Genomic DNA, 7,894 nt, shown 5'->3' on the forward strand with positions numbered 1-7,894 from the left:
TCCAGACAAGCTTGTCTTCCACAACATTAGGAATTCTCATATTGACTATTAGGTTGGTTGTGTCTGAATCGAACATATGATGTAATAAAGACACATTCCATTGTCTGCTGCCTTGAATGAATACTTCTTGTACCCAGATATATTGTTCACTATCTGTGTTCCCTTGTCTTGGTATTAGAGGGTGATCTAAACCAGAAATCCACACATCAATCCAGATCTTTATTTTTTCTCCATTTTCTAGTCTCCACCTGTTGTGAGTCTTTATGAATGGAATTTGTTTCTGAAGACCCCTCCGTGCCCATGAACAATTCATCTTGAGAGTTGCATGAAGTATATGAGTACCAGGAAAATATTTAGCTTGCATAGCTTTTACCCACTTCTCCTTTGAGTTAATGCACATTCTCCAGACGACTCTTACAAGAAGTGCTTGATTTAGAATTTTCAAATCCCTAAAACCTTGTCCACCATTTTTTTTTTATATAAATCAAGTTTTTTCCATGAAGTAATGCATATACCATTATGTTCTTGAAAACCCCACCAAAGTTTTCGCTGCATAATTGTTGTTTGGTTAATGTTTTATAAGAGTCGTCTTAAATATAAGTTAGAATTTTATTATTTTATAACTCGGAAAGCTCTTTGAATTAACTTTTAAATGAGCTCAGGCAATAATACAAGATTTAGATTTCTCTCCTAAACTTATAAACTCACCCCAAAAGATGATACTAGCCACTTATTCGACGTGTAAATCCATCCCTAAACAAATCAATTTTGGTTTTCAAAGTGAATACAAACATGTTTAAAAGCGTGCAATACAATATTGTAAACTATCTATGGTCAGTCCAAAAATATAACATGTGACAAGGCATCTTTGGGGAGCGGTTTGTAGTTTGGCAAATGCATATAAATATCCATGCCCATAAAAATACAAAGTTCATGTGGTGCATGCCTTTCACAATAGAATTGATTTGATTTTTCATTTCGCACGATTAACTAACGTCAAATGTACAAGAACTTTATATTGCACAATTCAATGCTGAATACAGTGTCAAAGATACTGAATCGCATAACTATACAGTAATTTCTAGTATAGAAACTGATTCTCAAGTGATTTGAATATCAGGCGGAAGGAAGAAAAAAGAGCCGGGGAAGGGCTATAAGCCTACAACCAAAAGAAAAATTATACCGACTTATATGATTAAAAGCAGGTCCAAGATTAAGTTAAACTGATCCGAATCAACATTAACCGTAGAGTACGGAATCAATGTTGACTGTATAGTTAATTCAACAGGACGTGTTATTTCTTTATGGATACTAGTAAATACAGATGTGTAGCAGACTATAGCTCAAAAATCTTGACCATGCTTCTAAATCCCAATTTGCAAAACTGATTCCAGCAAAAACCTGTTGATAACAGAAGGCAAACAACACGGTTTAGAGGATCCAGTATAGAATTGCGACTCAAAATGTCAGAATACTCAATCCAGATATCGATTCTTTTTTGCTGCTTACCATGTGAAGTCTTCTTAATTACAGTTTTATATTCTCACCGTGTTTCTATAATAATTAACAAGTTAATCCATCTCAAGAAGTTTGATATTGCCAGCGGAATTAGCAGCGAGCAAAGTGGATTTGTCTCGCCAACAGACGGATGAGATGAACGGTTCTTCTACATCTTGACATGAAAGTGCATCTGTGTTGTTGAACTTGAAAGACAGCACTGGCATAGGGAAAGCTTTATGGTGGATGAAAACCTGTCACGAATGAATATCTGTGTCAGAAAGAATTTAGTGGTATGTACTAATATTTGCCGAATTCACATTTATCATAAGTTGACATGTCCAATACCTCGTTCGTCTCCGAGCCTGTGGTAATGTAGTCATCATATACAGATAGACCCACAAAATTCTGAGGACAAGCAAAAACAAGTATCAGCAATGAAAAAGTAAACTAAGAAAAACGAAACAAGAACCTGTGTGCCAATTCCAGTTTCTCGAGTAAGTAAATAAACATTACCCTTGAATTTATATGTCCAGTGAACGTCTGGAGAGGACTATCAATTATGTGTGATGTGCCCGCTGACATATCCCAAAGCTTCAATGAATTATCCGTTGATGCAGAAACTAGTGTTGTTGAATCTACATACTTGACATAGCTCACAGTCTTTGTATGCCCAATTAGAGTACTTAAAGGTGTTCTCGTGCTACGAAGATCGTAACTGTAAATCTTATGATCAGCCGAACCAACTGTTAGTGAACATGAAGAATCTGGAGGGAATTGAACGCAGCAAACATTAGCCTTTGTTTTGATGGTACAGATGCTTCTTCCCTGAAATGCAGAGAAAATAACTTATTGTGCTTCCAGACAGATTAGCACATTATAACGACAACTGCACGACTATACAGCAGTATGTTTAGTTTCAAAGCTGACATCCACCAAGTGCAAAAATAGACTTGCCTGATTTATGTTCCATAGCTTAACTGCACCATCATCACTACCACTAGCCAACTTTGTTGGGTCAGCCAATGAGAAGTCCACTGACCATACGCGCCTCTCGTGCTCCCTCATCTCCATGAAGACTTGACCTCGAGTAACATCCCATATCTGAAAAAGAAGCAAAAGTTATAGTGCGATACCAAAATTATCTCACAATTAAGAGAAAGATGTAAAAGTGACTGGAGGAACAAGTCTTTTTCCTACCTGCACCACTCCTTCGAAATAACTTGAAGCAATCTGACTTTGGATGTAACTATTCCAGCAAATACTACTAAGCTTTGATCTACTAGCCATCTCCATTATAGGATAGTGAATTTCACGGTCTTCTCTTACGATCATATCGCATTCAAAGATTTTTATTTTCCTATTAACTTGCTAAGTTAGAGGAGTTTAGCAAGTCTCCTTGTTTGAGTTCTGCCCTGACTTTTAACTTGCTGAAAGATAGATATTTGCATAAGCCTTCCAGGAACGGATTTATCCACTCACTTTTCCCCTTGGAAACCGAATTATCTACTGAACTTCCTTCAGTTAGAGCAGTAGACCCTTTGCCATTAGTACTCTTCTGGCAAACTCTATTCACTGGTTTTTCTGTTTGTTTGGTTATCCTACACCTTGTGGAGAAATAGGCAGACTCCAGTTTAGGAAAGTTTTCCATTAATCGAGAACTTTTTGGCATAATAATCTCCAGCTTACCAGAATGCATCTCTGATAACTGAAATTCACTTAAATGCTTGTTGAGTTCTTCTTCTTGGTGACCATGAATTTGAAACTTTGTTCTGCACCGTTTTCGGGTCCCAAAGCTAGCTAAATCATCATTAGATACATGGTCTAGTGAAAGTTGATCCGCATCCTTCAAGACCAGCGGATCATCCTTTCTTAGTATTGGATATAAACCTCCCTTGCTCTTAATCTTAAGAATCAGTTTTTGTTTTAAAACATCGATGTCAGACGAAAGACAATAAATTGCATCATGCAACTTATTAGCAGCTTCTCTTTTTCTTTGTTGAACTTCCAAAAGGAATTTGAGCAGCAATTCCTGTTCATCTATTTTTTCCTTTAGCTTAGTCGAAGCATCAGCCTCATCCAAGTTATCCTTTGGTTCACTAAGGAAATCACTCTGTAGTACCTCACTGTTGCATATGCCATAACCAAAGGTGTCATGCAATAGATAAATGCTGGAAATGAAAATGATCAAAACATGTAATACAAGCTCTTAGCCTATCGTTCGAAGATACGCAAGTTAGGACCGAGATACACAACCAATTGAAATTCAAAACTTGCATAAGGGGAACTCACATCATCTTGGGCCGAGTATTCGGTTGAGCGTGTAATAACCATAGGCAAAATGAAGCTTCCTTTGAACAATTCAACAGCAAATTAGGGGACAGAATTCGATGTCTCAAATTGGACATAGTTCTGAGCTTTTCTGCAACCTAAGTAAATGTACAGAGCAACTGTGAAAAAAGAGGAGGGAATTTGGTTCAAGGCGTAATCATGATGACTGCGAACAGCAATAAACTTAGCAGCAAGTGCATTCGAACACTAACCTCGAAAAGAAGAACTCCCAGACAATAAATATCTGAAGATAAAGAACTTGGCGCCCCAGCAATCTCTTCCGGACTAGTGTACCAGCTACGCTCCATAAGCATAATTCGGTTCATTTTGGTGTTTTTCTTCGACTCCTCTACGTCTGCCGCATTGCTGCAGTCTTCCATTTCTCTGTCGTCTGTGTTCTCTGGAGCACCTGTCGGAGGTTTCTCCAGTGGAGACTCTCCGTTACCCAAGTCATCTGATTCAAGACTAGAATTCGAAGAGGATCGAACGAAGGATACAAAATTGGAAGAGGATAATATGAAACAAGAAGGTCGAACATTGTGAACAACCTTGCCTCGTGAATGTGATATGCTTACTATCTCTACAATTTGTTTAAATATATGCAGACATTCATGGTGGTCTATTAGTCGTTCTGATCTATCCAACCATTTTCTCAAAGTAACATGACCCTTTTCATACACTCCATTAGCTCTTGATAAATCAACCTTCCTCCATGAACTGAATCAAGTTTGTCACCTGAACCACCATAAGAGGCATTCAATTGCATTCGTTTGGAAATTTTATACTTCTCCAAACCCAATTCTGATGAACCCTCCATTACAGTATATCTAATGCTTATTATTCATCACTAAACAGTTAACAGAGAAATAAAGATCAAAACCCACTTCAGAAACTAAGTGAAAAATGCTACCAAATTCACTGATCAGTTTCAAGTTTCCAAGCAACCACCACCAAGAAGCAAATCAATAACCCACTTCTGACTTCAGAATCAAAGTGAAAAAAGTCCCGAACTGAAATAGCTCAAAACCAATGTGCTAAACCCACCTCAGGTTTCACAATCGAACAGAAACTTGAAAATGAACCCCATTTTCAGAAAAGCTGTAATTTTTCCGGTATGTGAATGCATACTCGTGTTCTTTTTGTCTCATTCATAACAAAAGTGTAAAACAATTTTCTTCTATAAATTCCAAACTTTGAGAGGTACTATGAGTGTTTTCCTAAACACGTAACTAATTTAAATTTCTAGATACGAAACTTACCTAACTAATTTAATATTATTCCGTAAGATCGATACCTAACTATTTTAGTCCGACAAATACAAAGTGAGACTATTTTGGTCCGGAGTACTTAAATACTAGTATTAAGTATTTTAATCTGACTCGGCAAAATCCTTTCAATGCCTTTGCAGTAAACTGGTACGTTGCTGGTGGATGAACAAGAATATGTTCCTAGTCTTTCGATTGCAATATAATAACAAAAATAAGGTAAAAGATAGATGGGTAGTACTTACCATTTCGTACACATGTTTCCATTCAAATTGTATCCCCCATAGTGCTGGAAACCTGCAGAAAACAATGACAGCTATATATCAATGGTAGTTAAATCATTATAGGTGCAAAATTATTAACTGCATATTAATTTCATATATTCATCATAATTTTAGTGAGATTTGGCATTAGGAGAGCTATATACTTCGCGGGTATCCAAAAAATCCAAGTCACGCTAACTCTTTATAAAAACAAGTTATTCAAAATAGAATAAAAAAAATAATAAAAATCACACAACTGAAGAATGAAAACAAATGGCAATGTCAGTACATAAATGAACATATTCTTTCGGTCGTAGGCTAAGAGTAAAAGTACCATTTTCCCGGAATTAAAGATTATATACTAATAAGATCTAACCAAATGCTTATTCTCAACTCTAATATGAAGCAATTCTTTACCCACAAAACCGGAGCTTTCCTTCTAGAAAATGAAATAGCTATTAGCCGGACATAATCCAATATGCAAACTTTCTCGTAGACTTATTACTTGTCTCATCTTGTCTCTATCTTATGCACAACGCAGACTTGTTCCTGAAATTTATTTAAATGATATTGAAATGATAACGCCATCTGCAAGACATAAGAGAAGTTGTAAGAATGACAGTACAAGAATGATAGACAAAAATACGTATCACATATGTGATGTTGATTTGCAGAAACATATAACATATCAAGACATTAACTTCTATGAAACAACCCAACACTAGCATAAAAGAAAGAATGAACATATGCCAACACTGCACTTTGCATACCGATGAATCTAAATAACACTACAAACAAATCATCAGAGCAAAGTGGAAGTAAAGATTAAAAAAATAAATCTTCTTGCCATGACAACATGAGGTTTAAAATCCCCGATAAAAGAAGTACGCCGCTATTATGGATATGATATGATTATAAAAGATCCTAGAATCCACCTCCAACAACAATTAAGGACATTGATGAATTAGCACATTTTAGCTTGCTTGGGAAGGACGGCTAAAAAGTAGTGAAAATTATAGATCAAATGACAATTCTATCGACTTATACAACATCTAAGCATCAAAATATGTAATGTATCTTTATTTCTTACATATTGCACGGGCAATCTAGTTATATATATTGGATCTATCGCATGCCCTTTCCAGGAACAATAGGTAGAATAAGTATCGGTTGTTTCCCTCAGTGATCAACCGAAGAATGCGCAACGTGCCATGTAGAGGGATTCTCTTATATATATTAAGCCCGGGCCAAATTGGTGCTAGACATTAAAACCTTGGTTTAAAGACAAGTATAGCTGTAGGAATCCAAACTCCTAGTTTCTTAGCTTTGCTTGGGTGTTAGCAACTTATCATTTGAAGCTACATTTTCCATAGCTGCTTCAGCTAATCTTGACATTTTAAATCGAACTATATTAAACTCCTAGTTTCCAAAATAGCTTGTGGAAGTGGAACTATACCAGGAGTTTCCCTAGCATATAAAATGGATTAATCAATTGTTCTTCTAAATCACTCTTCTAATTATATGAATCACCTAAACAGGAATGTTTATCTACCAGATTTACATACAAATTATCAATAACAACTAAATGCTCTAGACATTAAGTAACAAAATCAATTTTCTTAATTTACAGTTCCTATTGGGAACCCTATGTAAACAAAATCCATTTCAAAAACCTCTATGAAACCCTAAAGTATATCCAATTTTGAAATAAACATATATAATAACACATACTCTTTTGACATAATTCAACCTTTCTTGAAGATATGCCGAGTAACATGAAGAACTGATTGTATTTGATGAAGGAAGGAAATTTAAGATTCTACTCTTCGTCGCATGTCAACCCAACTCCATTTTTGAATTCATCATCGATATATTGATTCTTCTCTAATTCAATTGGATCAAGGTCGTGAATCGTGATACGGCTATAGAAGAGGGTTGAAGAACTGTAGAACAGGATTTCATAACCTACCACCATTTCCATCAGCCAAACGCATATAGCCTAACCCAACCCAAACGTACTGTAACTAACTCAACTGGGGAGGGTATATTTGGTAAGAATCGGTACTGGTGACTGGACGGGTCACACTGAGTCAGGAACGCACATAGTTGTTACCTTGTTGGGAAGTTTTGTTGTTCCTGTACCTTTCTACAAAATACTAAATATCCATGAGGTTCTCTCAATATCTTTGCCTGGCTAAATTGGGGCATATGCCACTTAATTGGGGCCTATAGCTACATGACAAAATAGGGTCACTAACAACTAATTTCTAGAAACCCCTTAAAATATGTCAAATTGAAAAAAATGAAAATATCTCTTTTCCAGAAATGGAGGTAGTATACCTTTATTAAATTAGTGATGATTAATTAAGTTAATATTAGTTAAATTAATTAGTGTTTGAGTTTGATTATAGTGTTAGGATTAGAGTAGAAATTCATTTCCTCTTTTAAGGTTTGGAGGGAAAGAAGAAGTAGAGGAAAAAAAGAAAACACTAGGGTTTGTAATTTTGTTAGCAAAAATGAAACTTTATAGTGATGATG

The 7,894-nt window shown here is 35.9% G+C and overlaps 1 pseudogene; it reads right to left on the minus strand.

Moving 5' to 3' along the window:
- Positions 1-986: 986 nt before the first annotated feature.
- Positions 987-7,359, minus strand: LOC113348817 (annotated as a pseudogene).
- Positions 7,360-7,894: the final 535 nt, after the last annotated feature.

The sequence above is a fragment of the Papaver somniferum genome, chromosome 2, assembly GCF_003573695.1.
Source record: "Papaver somniferum cultivar HN1 chromosome 2, ASM357369v1, whole genome shotgun sequence".
In the NCBI taxonomy this organism is placed as follows: Eukaryota; Viridiplantae; Streptophyta; class Magnoliopsida; order Ranunculales; family Papaveraceae; genus Papaver; species Papaver somniferum.